Source organism: Panthera uncia (assembly GCF_023721935.1).
Source record: "Panthera uncia isolate 11264 chromosome B2 unlocalized genomic scaffold, Puncia_PCG_1.0 HiC_scaffold_24, whole genome shotgun sequence".
NCBI classification, from domain to species: domain Eukaryota; kingdom Metazoa; phylum Chordata; class Mammalia; order Carnivora; family Felidae; genus Panthera; species Panthera uncia.
Window position 1 is genome coordinate 59321167 of NW_026057580.1, and position 15489 is coordinate 59336655.

Genomic DNA, 15489 nt, shown 5'->3' on the forward strand with positions numbered 1-15489 from the left:
TGAGAACCACACCACATGCTCTACCCTCTCTTGTCTACATATTAGCCTGTTGCTGCTCCTTAAATTACCTGGTACAAAAGCTTGCTCTGTTTCTCTGCAGAGAGCTACCACTCCTATCCAGTTTGAAGAGGGTCTATGTCATGATCTCTCAAACTAATTAAGGTTTGTGAGCAGGCCACAGGTTGCTATAGAGGAACTTTCCTGAAGGCTGATATCTATGAGGATTTTTGAGGTGGGGGGGGGGGGGTTGGGCAAAAGATTACTGCAGCTGTAGCTTATATTCAGAAGCCTGTTTTAAAAACAAAACAAAAATGATTCTTGTTTTAATCTAGGTGACATAATTCATTTTATATTTCGCAAGTTATTTCCTAAGGGAGCTAGAACATAATATTAATTAAAAACACTTGAAATGAGAGATTTAAATTATTTTCAGGGGATGGGGCTAGTAAATACACTGGAAAAGTATTTCCACAAAGATTTATTGGAAATCATAGGTTGTCTCCAGTATTTATGTTAATTGGACAGTATTTATATTTAAAATTTTTTTTCTAATGTTTATTTTTGAGAGAGAGGTGGGGAGGGCTAGGAGAGAGGGAGACACAGAAACTGAAGCAGGCTCCAGGCTGTGAACAGTCAGCAAAGAGCCCGACTCGGGGCTCAAACTCACGAGCCATGAGATCACGACCTGAGCCGAAGTCAGATGCTTAATCAACTGATCCACCCAGATGCCCCAATAGTATTTATATTTTTAAATGAAAATGTTACATCTTTCTAACTTTTAAGAGGATTTGTTTGCAATTTAGTGGTTTTACAAATGGATTCGATAGTGTCAGTTTCCTTATGCTAAACAACCAGAGTAAGATTTCAAGAAATTTTAGGATTTCTGGGAAAATAATTTTGAAATTTTGTCTCCAAATTCAGAAAGAATAGTAAAATTACAAGTGTCCCGCATTTCCAACAAAATGAATTGACGAGCTCTTTGGTCTCCAATGCAGAAAACAAGATGACAAAGGGGTTGTCATTTGGAAAGTGTTGCAGTAAGATGCACACGTTGTGCTGCCACTGTGGCCCTAAGACCTGCTACCTTCAGGAGTCGACCTGTGGTAAATGTGATAATCCTGCCAAATGAAAGAAAAAGTATAGCTGAAGTGCCGAGGCTAAATAATGAAATACCCCTGGGACCGGTCCAACGAGGCACCCAAGAATTTTGTACCTCAAATTCAGGCATGGATTCTATGAAGTAACAACACCTAAACCCAAGAAGGCAGTGGTTGCACCATCTAGTTCATCTTAAGGATTTCGATGATTAGTCACACAATACATGTTCTGGTTTTTTAAAAAAAAAAAAAAAGAATTGATGAAAATCTGTGTCAGTGTAAAGATAAATTACTGAGTGATTCTTCATTTAAAAAAAAGTACATTTTACCAAAAGGACGACTTTAAGTGGTAAACCCCTCTCATACATTCAAAAATAATTCAATTGAATAGAAATTCTGCTTGCACATTGATTGTTTTCAGTGGGAAGGTCTGAATTAGGTAAGGAGACGTGGCTTATCAACCTTCTATACCTGTTGATGTGTCTTTCACAGAATGTCTTTTTTTTTTAAATTTATTTTTTAATGTTCATTTATTTATTTTGAGAGAGAGAGAACTCAAACAGAGGAGAGACAGAGAGAGGGGGAGAGAGACAGAATCCCAAGCAGGCTCTGTGCTGCCAGTGCAGAGCCCAATGTGGGGCTTCAACTCTCAAACTGTGAAATCATGACCTGAGCCGAGATCAAGTGTTGGACATCTAACTGACTGAATCACCCAGGCTCCCCTCACAGAATTTCCTATCACTGCTTCTTCATTCTTTACTTCTTTCTCTTGTTTCTTCCCTTTGTCCTTTGTCTTTCCATATTTCTTGAGAGTCATATTTACTTGCTATAAATACCTCATATTTCCTCACCTGCTAATTTTTTAGGGTAATTTTATTCTTGACCTTTTTCATCAACCTCTTCTCTCAAGACTTCACCTCATGCCACCATTTCTTCTCTGTAACACCTTCCTGGTCAACCAGACAAATCTTTCTGGCCACTCTCTTAGCCACTATACTGGAATGAGAATACCCCGGCTACCCTACTGAGAGCATTGCAGGTAATCGTTTGAATGAAATATGTGTACTTAAGTTGTGGGTATATATAGGAAGTAAATTTGTCTATGAAAACTTAATGAGGACACTAGCACTAAGCATTATGTTGTGACATGGGGGAGATTTCTGGTTACTGAATCTATAGCTGACTTATGAAGAGTTCCTGAATCTAGTTAATTTGCATGAGTAAATGAGCAGGAGATTTTATCTGCCTACTGTTTTTAAGGCCTCAGAGAGATAATAAATGCTTTCGGATGACAAGGAAAGTAAAACATATTTAGGTTAATCAAATCATGGAAGCATTTTTTATGGAAGCAAACACTTTTTAACAGTAACTGTTGGACAGGCACAGGGATCATGGCAGCTTCAACAGTGACACCACTGTACACAATATTTTAACAAGTGTTTGTGGATCAGAAATCAACTCAAAGGGGCATGTTTACAAGGTCTGTTGTGTCTTATGGCATGGATGAGAAGAGAGGGCCAGCCTCTCCCTGGAAGATGGCCATAATTACTAACTAAACAAACGTTTATTAAGTACTTAGGATGTGCCAGGCATTGTATCAGGTGCTGGGAGGACAAGAGCAAAAAGACAGACATGGTCCCTGTCCTCATGAAGCTCGTGGACTGGTGGGGGATAGAGACAAATAAACAGAAAACTGCTCAGTGTGTTAATTGGAGCTATGATGGCAGAGAGCAGAGTGTGCTGAGAGGGCAGATTGGTCCTGCAGGTAGTAGAAATCAGCCATGCGTGGGCTAGACTAGAGAAACAAGCCTGCGGTTTCTGGCCTTCACTCTCCTCCTGGGGATTTTGGGCCTGGAAATATCAACCTTCATCTGCAATTCTCCTAGAAACAACCATTGTGGTAGTATCTCAGGGGGCCACGGAGGGACTTTTGCTTTTTACCAAGCCCTAGGGTGATTTGATCTGTTCAGGGTGTGTGTGTGTGTGTGTGTGTGTGTGTGTGTGTGTACGTGTGTGTACACAACATGGATTTTGCTATACCATTTGAAAGTAAGTTGTAGATACTATTAGACTTTAATATGTATCTCCTAAGAATAAGGTTTATTTTCTACATAAATCATAATCTCATTATCTCTAAAAAATATTAACAGTAACTTAATAAAATTACACAGTATACAGTTCATATTAAAATTACCCAGTTATGCCAAGAATGACTTTTTTGGGGGGCTATTTTTCCCTCGAACAAGGATCCAAATAAAGTTTATGCATTATAATTAATTGTTATGTCTTTCCAGTCTCTTTCTATCCCAGATGTAACCATTATCTTATTTTTTTAACCCATCAACTCTTTATTTTTATACTTCTGCTATATATGTTATATATTTAAAGTAAAATATATTACTTTGTGTTTCAAATTTTACTTAAGAGGGGGGTGCCTGAGTGGCTCAGTCGGCTGAGTGTCTGGCTCTTGATTTCAGCTCAGGTCATGATCCCAGGGTTCTGGGATTTAGCCCCACATCAGGCTCCATGCTAAGCATGGAGCCTGCTTAAGATTCTCTCTCTCTCTCTGTCTCTCTGTCTCTGTCTCTCTGTCTCTGTCTCTCTGTCTCTGTCTCTGTCTCTCTGTCTCTGTCTCTCCCTCTCCCTTACCTCTCTCTCTTCCTCTGCCCCTCTCCCCTGCTCATGCTTTCCCTCTCTCTAAAATTAATTTTTTTTTTACCTAAGAGGTATTGTACTGTATATATTATTCAACAATTTTCTTTTAATTCAGCATGTATCCATGTTCATACATGCAGATCTAATTCATTTATTTTTAACTGCTCTAAAGCACTGCAATTTATCCATTTTTCAAAATTGAAAAACATTTAGGTAGTTTCCATTTTTTTCATTAGCTATATTGCCTTTTATTTTAGCATTAAGTAGAGTGTTAATAAATTAGAAAGATGTTTTTGCAGATCGTTAACTTGTAAGTAAATCTTTCCTTTTGTTCAAGTCCTTCTGAGACTTCTGCTGTGAACTTGGTTCCAGTTTTAGAACCCATTTTATGGGCAGCCCCAGTGTCAGATGGCAGCACTTTTCTTTGCCTCCCAGGAACAACCATGATCACCTTGCTGCTGATATTGTAGACCAGGGGTTCTCAAATCTGCCAGCATACTAGAATTATCTCGGAAGATTAAAAATAGACTGATGCCTAGGTCTCACCCCCAGAGATTCTGATTTATTTGATCTGGAGTGTGTCCTGTGCAGCCATAGTTCAGAACTGTGGTTGATTATTGTGAGAATCACACAGGGTCCTTTTTTTAAAAAAAATTTTTTAATGCTTTATTTATTTTTGTGAGAAAGAGACAGCACGAGCAGGGGAGGGGCAGAGAGAGAGGGAGACACAGAATCCAAAGACAGACTCCAGACTCTGAGCTGGCAGCACTGAGCCCAATGCGGGGCTCAAACTCACGAACTGAGAGATCATGACCTGAGCCAAAGTCGGATGTGTAACCGACTGAGCCACCCAGGCGCCCCTCACACGGGGTCTTACTGCAAAAAATTGGACAGCTGGCTGTTATTTTGAGCTCCTTTGCATTATATTATTATCCTGATGGTGTTGACACTTAGAACCGAATGAAAGTTGCAAAAGATAAATGGCTGTATTTCCCCCAACCATTTCTTGTGATGAGAATTGTTAAGATCTACTCTCTTAGAAACTTTCAAAATACACATTACTTTAATACTAAGGAAAAGTTTGTCTTTCTGAGATGTTGACATCTCCTGTGATTGGAGAATGAAAGCGATGTCATGGCTGTGATTCCTTTTTGTCTTGGCTCTCAGGAATTTTTCTGGAAGGGAAAACATTCGTCTAGCCATATAACATGAGAGACACTTTACCTACAGTATGTTATTTAATCATCTAAATAACTTTTGGATAGCATTTCCCCATTTTACATATAAGAATATTGAGGTTCAGGGAGGTTAAGTAATTTGCTCAAATCTAGAAAGAGAGCATGTAGAAGAGTCTGGATTGGAAACCAAGCTTGCTTGACTAGTAAATGTGTAGCCTCTTTCTATGCTCCTGCTGACCCAGGAGGAAAGTTTGTAACAGTTTCTCACAGTGTCCTTTTCTCAAGCTGACACGTGCCCCACTCAGATCCCAGATTCCTGATTTCCAAGACTCTGGGCTCACAATCTGGACAGCACAAGGAGAAAAGCTGGGGAAGCTGGGGACAAGGACACCTGCTGCCACACTTCTGTTGGGGGTCCTCAGGCTCATCACCCCTAGAGATGCTGCAGAACCATTTTTCTGCTTCCTCCACCCATGCCACTGGGCTATGGCTCCCTCCAGTACTGCAGTCTTCAGGTCTTTTCCCTTCTGCCATGGCTCTATCCTTCTTCCAGTGCATATTGCATATTTCCATCCACATATAGGTTTTTCCAAGATATTACCTGGTGGGATTGTTTTGGACTAGGAGTTTGGGAGGACTTGGTGAATACAGAGTGATTGGGGGTTGTTGACTGAAGGAATGCCAGTGGTCTTATGAAAGGGGAATATGTAACTTAGGTAATTTATTATGTAGTCAGATGAATTACGGACCAAGGACCCTTTTGTGTCAGTAAGTGATAATAGAGAGAAACCTAGAGATTAGTATATCTGAAAGCAGGGTGGTACAAGCTCTCACAAGTCTTGACATAAATGTATAAACTTGTGCAGAGCTGTTTTGGAAAAAAAATCTTTCTATATTTTAGCTGATGTGAGAAGGTAAAGCACAATGCAGGCGGGCCTGACAGACTTTGGTGGTTTGTTTAGAGCTGATGATGATGCCAGCTTAGCCAATATATTTGATTAGGTAAGACTTCGGAGGAAAGTAAGCTCTCATAAAGAACAAGGAAGGTGGGAGGCATGGAGTGTGTATGTCCCTGGAAATGTAACCTCATTTAAGGTGGCAAAACAATGCCCAATTAAGCCACCACAATTTTGTATCTCTTTGGCAAACTGATGGGGGAGGGAAAGAGAGGAAAGAGTGCTGTGATTTGTTCAGGTGCCTAGAATATTTGGAACAGGACAAACCAAACCACCTGTGAACAGAATGCCCTGCTTGTTCTGGCCAAACCCTTGAAAAAGATGTTGGCAGGGAATCCAGGTAGAGAGAACATGTGTGGGGGCCATTTGGGGGATTGTGGGGTGCCGGAGGGTAAGCTCTGTTGTTGTTCATGGCTGGAAGTTTCCTGTGTTTCTCCCTGTTAATGCAGATGGTACACAGAGGGGTTCGTGTTGTCTATTTGCAGCCTTGTATGCAGGCAAAGACATGTTTTCTCAGCACACATCCCTTCTCTGCATGGGATAAGGTGCCTCAAGCAAAGTCAGAAAGACATTGGTTATCCAAGCTTTGACAGGTTCATTGGGTTTGGACAGGAAACTGTATACCCTAATTTGTGAGGCTTTTCTTTGTAATCTTTCTCCATAGGAAAATCCTTATTTTTGGGGCACCTGGGTGGCTCAGTTGGTTAAGTGTTTGACTTCGGCTCAGGTCATGATCTTATGGTTTGTGAGTTTGAACCCCATATTGCGTTCTGTGCTGACAGTGCAGATCCTGCCTGGGATTCTCTCTCTCCCTCTCTCTCTGACTTTCCCCTGCTTGCATGCATACTCTCTCAAAATAAATAAACTTAAAAAAAAAAAAAGAAAATCTTTATTTTTTTCTAAGAAGAATATCTTTTAGGCTTGGTTTGACTTCTTGGAGGGCTAGAACCTGTTAGGAGCCAATTGAAGTGAGGCATCCCACTAACCTTGACCTAATTCCTGGCTTTTCTTCAGGTCTAAGGAGGAAGCTTGACTTGTCAGACAAATTCCCAGAATGTTAGCTCATCATATAGGATTGCTAAGTATAGCAGCTCTTATGAGCTGAATTGTGTCCCCTTCAAATTCATATGTTGAAGTTTTAACTCCTAGTATTTCAGAAGGTGACAGTATTTGGAGATAAGGCCTTCAAGGAGGTGATTAAGTTAAAATTAGGGCATTAGGGCAAGCCGTAATCCAATCTGGCTGGTGTCCTTATAAGAAGAGGAAATTTGGATACACAGACACCAGGGATATACCATACACAGAGGTAAGACCATGTGAAGACACAGCAAGAAGTCAGCCATCTGCAAACCAGGGAGAGAGGCCTAAGGGGAAACCAAACTGGCAAACCCCTTGATCTTGATCTTGCCTCTAGAATTTTAATGAAAGAAATTTCTCTTGTTTAAGCCATCCAGTCTATGGTACTTTGTTATGGCAGCCCTGACAAACGAATACAATAGCTTATGTTGATTTTTACCCATCTTTGAAAAGGAGTCATATCCTTATAGGCTGCTGGCCAAATTCCATTTAGTACCTTGTCTTACCCAGTCTTGTCTTGCTACTATTACCTTAGTGAACTAGAGCAGCTAAATTGTTTAGTTTACTAATATATTGAATTAGGAAAAAATTTAAAAAATGTTTCATTGTAGAAAATGCCATATACAAAAATATGATATTTGTATTAAAATGTTTTTAATGTTTATTTATGTTTGAGAGAGAAAGAGACAGAGAGAGAGACAGAGAGAGACAGAGAGATGAGGGGAGAGAGAGACACACACAGAATCCAAAACAGGCTCCAGGCTCTGAACTGTCAGCACAAAGCTCTACGCAGGGCTTGAACTCATGAACTGGAAGATCATGACCTGAGCTGAAGTCAGATGCTTAACTGACTAAGCCATCCAGGCGCCCAGGTAGATAGAATATTGTAATTAATTCCCATATACTTGCTGCCCAGACCCAATAACTTGCAAATCACAGCTAACTTGCTTTACCCACCCCAACATTCTTTCTTCTCAAATCTACCCTAAATCAAATCCCAAACATGGTACCTCTTCTGGAGATACCTCAGTATGTATCTGCAGAAGACAAGCACTTAAAACAAACAAACAAACAAACAAACAAACAAACCCAGATACCATTATCAACACCTAAACTTTTTTTAACCTTTATTCATTTTTGAGAAGAAGAGAGAGAGAGGTGGGCGCGGAGAGAGAGGGAAGGGGAGACAGAGATGGAGACACAGAGCTTGGAGCAGGCTCCATGCTGTCAGCACTCAGCACAGAGCTCGACATGGGGATCCTACTCATGAACTGTGAGATTATGACCGAGCTGAAGTTGGATGCTTAACTGACTGAGCCACCCAGGTGCCCCAACATCTAACATTTTAAAACAACAATTCCTTAATATTACAAACATCTCATTAGTATTTAAAATGCATTTCAAATGTCTTATAAATGTAACAATTTTTTTAAAAAAGTTTGTTTCTTTGAATCATGATACAAATAAGACCCATGCATTGCAATTAGTGGATATGTCTCTTAAGTCATTTTTAATCTACATGTTTCCTTCCTGTAACGTATTGGGTAAAGTATCTGAGATGTTTGTCTTGCACAGTTTTCCATGGTCTATATTTTGCTGATTCTGTCTCTAAGGTGTAATAGGATGTACTTTTCCCTCTGTATTTCTTGTAAATTTTGTAGTTAGACCTAGTGCCCTGATTGGATTCCATTTCAATTTTTTTTCCCTTTGACAACTTCATAGAGGTGGGCTTCTATTAGGGTGCACATGATGTTTGGTCATCTTTCTTTTTATAATGTTAATAACTGTGGATGATCATTAATCCATTACGGAGTGCAAAGTGGTGACACTTTGTGAATTATGAATTAATTCTGGAATGTTTTTTTGAAACTTTTGTGAATTAACTGGAATGTTTATAAAAAGAAGAACTTCCCCTTGTCTACTGTTTGGTACTCGGTGGTAAGGGAGTCAGTATAAGAGAGGCAGGATAAATGTTTGATTCTTTTCCAATCAGTTTTCACAATAATAAAGTGATATCCCAGTGTCCTCTACAGGTGACTGATTGAAAGTATCATTAGGGATTTGTGATTCTAAACACATTCGATACATTTTAATCCATTACAATTATTATTCTTATTGATGTTCAGATTGTCCCATCTTTAGCCCGTGAATCATTTTAGGTTGGGTCCTGAGTTCTCTTGACATGACCCTATTAGTCGTTAATAGTTTTTGTTCTATCTGGTAGGACAAGAGATTCCAGGCTTGTCTTATTTCCTGCCCTGGACCTGGAAGGAGTCCTGGATTCTTTGGGCTACTGTGTTGGTCATCACTTTTAGCACTCTAAGAGTGTTCAATATTTCATCTCCAAGACATCAGGAACAGTAGCTTGTGTTTGAACCCAGACATTATGAGGGTCATGCAGTCCACATTCTGAAGTTCTAAAAGCCCTGCTCCTGGGGTAGCGCATGGTGATGGATGCTCTCTCTCTTTTGTCTGTTGTTCCAGACAAAATCCCATTGAAAGAGTGACTCTAGTTACCTGGGTGGTCATCAACACAATCAATTTGTACTTATGTTTAGTTTTTTTTTCATTTCTTTTAGATAATTATTTGGTGATTTTGTATGCTGCCTAATCTAGTACAATATATATGTGACCATGTGGGAATAACTTCATCATCACATTTTATTTGTTTAATAGAGAAAGAGAGAGTGAGTGGGGGAGAGGGGCAAAGGGAGAGAGAGACTATTAAGCAGGCTGCATGCTCATGACCTTGGGATCATGACATGAGCCGAAATCAAAAGTTGGACACTCACCCGACGGAACCACCCAGATGCCCCTTATCATCACAGTTTAAATAGTTGGGTCTAATTATTTTTCAACCATGCTTCCATAGACATTTGAGATATGGTTGTTAAGATAAATGTTTCCAATTCCAGAAGTTTACTCTGTAATGGGGAAACAGATATTGATGACAATCACAATGCAAACTGGACACTTTCCTGTATAAAGGTACATAAAACTGTCAGATCACTAAGAAATGAACATCCAACACTGCCTAGGTCTGGGTCAAGGGAGGTTTGCTAAGGGAGTAACAGGTGTGCTGTGTCTTAAGGGATGATTAAGAGCTTTCCAGAAGGAAAATCAGGGAAAGGACATTACCAGCATGTGTGATAGATGCTGTTGTTGCCTGCTCAATAACCATTCCCCTTCCTCTGTTCCCCCATGAAAAAGGCTGGGAACATCAGGTAAGTACCTTCCCATATTTCCTTGCCGCTAAGAGTGACTACATGATCCAGTTCTGCCTGACGAGATGTAAGATCAAGTCTGCTGAGTTAGGGTGGGTGGTGCTTCTGGAAAAGAGATGGAGAAATGTCCAAGGTGGGGGTTCTTTCCTTTCCCTTATGCTTTGGAATATGCGATGTGAGTTCACAATCTGGACCTGAGGCAGCCATTCTGTGGCCATGAGGCTACAAGCCTGAGGACTGAAATACCTGCTGAGGATGTGGCACTGAGGAAGGAGTAAGCCACTTACAGCTTTTTGTGTGTGTGTGAAAAGTGAAATGAGTTTATTGTTAATCCACTGTTGGTCAGGGATTCAGTTACTAACACACAGAAGCAGCTTAAGTGATTCAGTGAGGAAACTATATTGTTGGTCACTGGATTTGTCAAATAAGTTGTATAATTTGAGGCATAAAGATAGAGACTGTTAAAATATATAAGGGCTATTTCATCTCAGGGTTTTGTTCTTGAAGAATATTTCTCTTCTATACTAAGTCAAGTGGTTTCATGTCAAATTTGTAGATATCTCAATCCTCCACTGTAGAAAATTTCATTTCCTGAAGCTGAAAACTTCCAACATGTCAAGATATTTCTGGGACAAACAGTTTTTGGAGTTTCTCAAGTAGAAAGGGGTAGGAATGTTGTCATCCTATATTGTATCACTTTGAAGGGTGAAAAAACTCTAAGGTTTAGAACTGACATAGGATTTTCAATGAATATTGCTAGAGCTTTGTAACTGTTTCCCAGAAAAAAAAAAAAAAAAAAAAGAAAACCTTTTCTTTTGCCTTACCCATAAGTGATAGGTAGTTTGTGTGGACTTGAACACTACTCCTTAGCTTTGCTAGTCACTGAGGATGTGGGTAGATTGCAAGTAAAAAATTTGAAAACCAAACAAAAGCAACTGGTAAGAGGGAAAATATGCAGCAATAAGTACAAACAATGCATATTGTTTATCTAATACAATATTTAATATATACAAGGTACTTGTTAAGCCATGTAATGCTCTGTGTATCATGACATATTTAAGAGAAAAGGATGGGAGAACTCAGCATTTAAGATATAGTCTATGGTTTTGTTTTCAGAAAAGATGTGGGGGAGACCTGTTTGTCTTGAACTCTCCAGGCCCTTGCATTTCGTTATGGCATTATTTTATTAATAACTGTCTTAACACTTGGTCTCTCTTTCTTGAGCTGTACAGTGGCACAGCTGTGTAAGAAGAGCAATTAGAGTTTAACAAAGAGATGCTAATTGTTTATAGATGCATCAGGAAGAAAGGATTTTCTAAGTTATTGTTGTGGTTGCTGAAGGCAGGCTGAGAGTGGTTGCACACATTGATAATACTTTTAGCTGATATCTCTAAGCTAAATGTACTGTCAATTACAATTGACTGCAAATTCTCTATACAGTCCTGTTTTGCTACAATTTTCAGACATTTCTTTGCTGTATATACAGGATGATCAGCTTTTCATAGCTCAGACAGAGCAATGAAAATTTGGCCATTCTTAAGGGATGACAGGAAAATCTTACATCAGGCTTCCCTGAAGAAGTGAATTGTGTATGTACGTAGAGGGGTTTTTCTTTGTTAGCTAATGATTGGGATAACATAGATGATGTGGAAATTTCAAGATCAAATCAGTCATTTCTTATGCAGAATTGTTCTCTTCTACCTATATTTGTCAGAGATGTTCTGTATATTGAACAGAATGAAAGAATGGAGAAAAACTTGGGGTGTTTAATTCCTAAAAGGATGGTTATTCTGAGATGTAATTCTGAGAGATTTTGTTTTGTTTTGTTTTGTTTTTCCAAAGTGGCTAATGGTCATTAGGGCCACTTTTAACATTCACAGTTTTTCATGTGTGTTAAAAAAGGTGTAGGGACTCTTGGGTGGCTCAGTCGGTTGAGCTTCCGACTCTTGATTTCGGCTCATGTCATGGTCTCAGGATTGTGGGATGGAGCCCTGTAACGGGCTACGTGCTGAGCATGGGGCAAGCTTAAGATTTTCTTTCCCTCTCCTCTCTCTCTCTCCAGCTCGCGTGTGCTCTCTCTCTCTCTTTCTGAGCTCACAAGTTACGGAAAGGTATCTATTTAGAAGGATCATTAGAAAAAAGGTGCCACTATCCCTTCAGCAATGACACAAGGCTTGCAACAGAGTAAGTGCTGGGCTTCAGAGTGCATCTGCACCCCTTGGGCTGCACACTTTTGTTGAAGATGCAGCGACACATCCATGTGGGATGGCCTTGGTAACCCTGCAGACACGTCAATAAGATTATAAAGGGGTATGATTTTATTTACACTGACATAGCTATGTGATTTTACACTAAGATAACATTACAGATACTACATATGTCTTCAAGAAAATGGGCAGTTTTTGGTACAGGCATATAATTTGTAACACTTTATTCTTTCATTAAATTTTTTTAAAATTTCTTAAAATTTAATTCCAGCATAGTTAACATACAATGTTATATTAGTGTCTGTTATGCAACATGGTGATTCAACAATTCTATACCTTACTCAGTGCTCATCATGATACCTTTCAATTCTTTCATTCGTCTCCCCACCCATCTTCCCTCTGGTAACTATCAGTTTTCTATAGTTAAGAATCTGTTTTCTTGGTTTGCCTCTCTTTTTTTCTTTCTTTCTTTATTTTTTTTTCTTAAATTCCACGTATGACTGAAATAATATGGCATTTGTCTTCCTCTGACTTTTTTTTTTTTTTTTACTTAGCATTATGCCCTCTAGGTCCATCCATGTTGTTGCAAATGGCAAGATTTTATTCCTTTTTATGGTTATTCTATATTCTAAATTATAATATAAAACTTCTTTATGCATTCATCTATGGATGGACAATGGACTGCTTCCATAATTGGCTATTGTAAGTAATGCTGAAATAAACATGGGGTGTATATATCTTTTTGGGTTAGTGTTGTCATATTTTTTGGGTGAGTACCCACTAGTGGAATTACTGGATCATATGGTAATATTTTTAATTTTTTGAGGAACCTCCATATTGTCTTCCACAGTAGTTGCACCAGCTTGCATTCCCACTTACAGTGCAAAGGGTTCCTTTTTGGAAACATCCTTGCAAACACTTGTTGTTTCTTGAGTTTTTGATTTTAGCCATTCTGACAGATTTGTGAAGTAATATTGCATTGTGGTTTTGATTTGCATTTACCTGATGAGTGATGTTGAGCGTCTTTTCCTGTGTCTGTTGGTCATCTGGATGTCTTCTTTGGAGAAATATCTATTAATATCTTCTGCCCATTTTAAAATTGGATTATTATTATTATTATTTACTTTTGTATGTGTGTTGAGTTGTATGAATTCTTCACATATTTTGGATACTAGCCCTTTATCGGATATGTCATTTGCAAAAATTTCTTCTCCCATTCAGTAGGTTGTCGTTTAGTTTTGTTGGCTGTTTCCTTTGCTAGGCAGAAGCTTTTAATTTTAATGTAGTTCCAATAGTTTATTTTTGCTTCTGTTTCCCTTGCCTTGGTAGACATATCTAGAAAAATGTTGCGGTGGCCAATGTCAGAGAAAATACTGCCTGTGCTGTCTTGTAGGATTTTATAGTTTGAGGCTTCAAATTTACGTCCTCAATCCATTTTGAGTTTATTTTTGTGTAAGGTGTAAGACAGTAGTCCAGTTTCATTCTTTTGCATGTAGCTTTCCATTTTTTCCCAACCCCGTTTGTTGAAGAGACTGTCTTTTTCCCATTATATAGTCTTGCCTCCTTTGTCAAAGATTAATTGACCATGTGATTGTGGGTTTATTTCTGGGTTTTCTATTCTGTTCTATTGATCTGTGTGTCTATTTTTGCGCCAGTACCATAGTGTTTTCTTGTTTTTGTTTTTGTTTTTTTTTTTTTTGCTGGTATTTTTTTTTTTTTTAATACCAGTGTGGTAAACATGCAGTGTTCTATTAGTTTCAGGTGTACAGTACAGTGACTCAACAGTTCCATACATTACTCACTGCTCATTAAGATAAGTGTACTCTTTCTTAATCTCCTTCACCTGTTTCACCCATCCTCCGCCCACCTCCCTCTGGTAACCATCTGTTTGTTGTCTATAGTTAAGAGTCTGTTTTTTTTGGTTTATCTCTCTCTTTTCACTCCTTTGTTCACTGTTTTTTTTTTCTTAAATTGCACATATAAGTGAACTCATATGGTATTTATCTTTCTCTGGCTTATTTTGCTTAGCATTATACTCTCTAGCTCCATCCATGTTGTTGCAAATGGCAAGATTTCATTCTTTTTAATGGCTGAATAATATTCCATTGTGTGTGTGTGTGTGTGTGTGTGTATATATATATATATAGTGTGTATATATATATATATATATATTTTATATATATATATATATACGTTTTATATATATATATACATTATATATGTATATACATATATAATGTATATATATATATACCAAGCCTTTTTTTGCTGTTTATCTATGGATGGACACTTGGGCTGCTTCCATAGTTTGGCTAGTATAAATAATGCTGCATTTATACAGTATCCTACTTTGTCTCTTGTTACAGTCCTTGTTTTATTTTATTTTTATTTTTTAAGGACGATTTATTTATTTTTTAAAATGTTTATTTATTTTGAGAGAGATGTGGGGGAAGGAGAGGCAGAGATAGAATCCCAAGCAAGTTCTGCACTGTCAGCACAGAGCCCGACATGAGGCTCAATCTCATGAACCGTGAGATCCTGACCTCAGCCAAAATCAAGAGTTGGATGCTCAACTGACTGAGCCACTCAGGTGTCCCTACCCTGACTTTCTTTTGATGTCCACTTGCATGATGAATGTTTCTCCATCCCCTCACTTTCAGTCTGTATGTGTGTTTAGGTCTGAAATGAATCTTCTGTAGGCAGCATATAGATGGGTCTTGTTTTTTTATCCATTCCATTACCCCATGTCTTTTGATTGGAGTGTTTAGTACATTTACTTTCAGAGTAATTATTGATAAGTATGTATTTATTGCCATTTTATTACTTGTTTTGTGGTTTTTGTAGTTCTCTGATTCTTCTCTTGCTCTCTTTCATGGTTTGCTGGTTTTCTTTATTGATATACTTAGATTCCTTTCTCTTTATTTTTGCATATTTATTACTGGTTTTTGATCTGTGGCTACCATTAGGTTTGTGTATAATATCTGCTGCATATAGCAGTCTATATTAAATCGATAGTCACACAAGTTTGAGCCCATTCTTTATTCCTCTCCCCTCTAGATTTCTGGTATATGGTGTGATACTTTACATCCTTTTAT

The 15489-nt window shown here is 38.5% G+C and overlaps 1 pseudogene; it reads left to right on the plus strand.

Annotated features, from left to right (window-relative positions):
* The first annotated feature begins 952 nt into the window (after positions 1-952).
* On the plus strand, positions 953-1294 carry LOC125938131 (60S ribosomal protein L37-like; annotated as a pseudogene).
* The last annotated feature ends 14195 nt before the right edge of the window (positions 1295-15489 follow it).